We start from the raw sequence: 2,500 nt of genomic DNA, 5'->3' as shown, positions 1-2,500 counted from the left end.
CAAGCGAGCCATGGCAACGCGGATGATGGCTCCAGCTGGCGCCCCGGCACTTTCTGTGGCATTGATGCTCGGTTTCAAAGACAAACGTGCGCAGGGCCAGGGGACCGCGGATGACTGCTCGTGCTGGCCCCGTTGGGCGGCATTGATGGTCGGTTGCAAAGAAAATGCGCGATTGCTCGTGTCGGGGCCTGGCAAGCCAAGGCCAAGCGAGCCATGGCAACGCGGATGATGGCTCCAGCTGGCGCCCCGGCACTTTCTGTGGCATTGATGCTCGGTTTCAAAGACAAACGTGCGCAGGGCCAGGGGACCGCGGATGACTGCTCGTGCTGGCCCCGTTGGGCGGCATTGATGGTGTGTTGCAGAGAGCATGTGCGATTGCAAGTGTCGGCCGGGTTTGGGTTCCCTTGGGCTTTCGGGCGCCTTGGACGCAGTCTTGCGAAGACCATGGGCACAAGGCCCCGTCCTGGCCCCTTGTTCGATTCGCTCTCGTCTTGCGCTTGCTTCCAAGGTCCTCCATGACCTTCCCCATGGCCTTGCTAGATCCCCCCCATGACGCATGACCTCTGTCCGTTGATTGGTTTTGAGTGCACACCATGCCCGGCTTGGCACCGTGTTGTCGCGTGAGTGGCATTTGGATCGTGCATGGTGGTGGGCTACCTGCCAATGCGCACAAGCCTTGCACACTAGCCTTGCGCACGAGCCTTGCACAAAAGCCTTGGACACAAGCCTTGCGCACAAGCCATGCATACAAGCCTTGCTCACAAGCCTTGGGCACTGGCCCATCGCACTAGCCTTGCACACAAGCCTTGCGAACTAGCCTTGGGCACGAGCCTTGCGCACTAGCCTTGGGCACTAGCCTTGCACACAACCCTTGGGCACTAGCCTTGCGCACCAGCCTTGCCCACAAGCCTTGCACAGCAGCCTTGCACACTAGCCTTGCATACAAGCCTTGCACACTAGCCTTGCACCCAGGCCTTGCTCACTAGCCTTGGGCACTAGCCTTGCGCACTAGCCTTGGGCACTAGCCTTGCACACAGACCTTGGGCACGCAGGCCTTGCACGCTAGGCATGCTTGGGCAAGCAGCTCCCGCAACAAGTCGGCGGGTGTAGGCATGGTTGGGCGCAGATCCCGCATCGTCTCGTCGCGTCTGGGCGCAAACCCGTCGCGTCTCGTTGCGTCTTCAGAAGTCGTCGCTAACAGCACCTTTGGTTGCCACTGGTGGTTAGGCGGGTTGGTTGCGCAAACCCTATAGGAGGGTGGCATGCTGCGGGGCGCTGGAATGCGCAGGTTTAGGGCGTTTTTGCCCGGATAGGCACTGGAATGTGCTGGTTTTGGGCGTTTTTGCCTGGACAGGCTAAGGAATGGGCATGCTTTGGGCGTTTTTGCCCGGATAGGCACTGGAATGGGCTGGTTTTGGGCGTTTTTGCCTGGATAGGCTAAGGAATGGGGCATGCTTTGGGCGTTTTTGCCCGGGCAGGCACTGGAATGCCTGGCCTTGGCTGGGCATTGCTGGGTTGGGCTCCCTTGGCCTTTCAGGCGCCTTGGATGCTGTCTTGTGAAGACCATGGGCACAAGGCCATGGCATATAGTGAGGAATGGACCACGGTTGCCAAGGTTGCGCAAGTTTTGGGCATTTTTTGCCCGGATATGCCCAAGTATGCCCCGATAGGCCCGTTACGCCCCGGTATGAACGCGTATGCCCGGATAGACTCGGTATGCCTTGGGATACATGCGAATGCCCCGATAGGCTTGGTACGCCCCGATATGCGCACGTGTGCCCCAGTAGGGGTCGGTATGCCCCGGTAGGTACGCGTGTGCCCCGTAGTGCACGTTTCGCAGAACTCCCCGCATGTCCCGCCCCTATATGTAATACTTACTTACTTACTTACTTACTTTCTTGCTTGCTTGCTTGCTTGCAATGGTTGGGAGTGCCCGGCATGCCCCGCTGCAGAGACAAAGGGCGCAATGACTTGGCACCGCGGATGCCGGGACTCCGGCACTTCCCGTGGCACTGATGGTTGGTTCCAAAGACAAAAGGTCGTGCAAGGCCACCGCACCGCTGATGATTTTGCTCGTGCTGGCGCCGTTGTGTGGCCAAAGAACATGCGCGAATGCTCGTGTCGGAAGGGTTGGTGTCCTGGCCCCGTCGGGTGTCACGAATGCTCGGTTGCGAAGACCATGGGACCAAAGCCATGGCACGTCGGATGATGGCTCCAGCTGGCGCCCCGGCACTTTCTGTGGCATTGATGCTCGGTTTCAAAGACAAACGTGCGCAGGGCCAGGGGACCGCGGATGACTGCTCGTGCTGGCCTCGTTGGGCAGCATTGATGGTCGGTTGCAAAGAAAATGCGCGATTGCTCTTGTCGGGGACTGGCAAGCCAAGGCCAAGCGAGCCATGGCAACGCGGATGATGGCTCCAGCTGGCGCCCCGGCACTTTCTGTGGCATTGATGCTCGGTTTCAAAGACAAACGTGCGCAGGGCCAGGGGACCGCGGATGA

This window comes from Tasmannia lanceolata, unplaced genomic scaffold (genome assembly GCF_043159265.1).
Source record: "Tasmannia lanceolata isolate RefF3 unplaced genomic scaffold, GAP_Taslan_0.1 ptg000019l, whole genome shotgun sequence".
Classification (NCBI taxonomy): Eukaryota; Viridiplantae; Streptophyta; class Magnoliopsida; order Canellales; family Winteraceae; genus Tasmannia; species Tasmannia lanceolata.
This window is presented reverse-complemented; position numbering follows the sequence as displayed.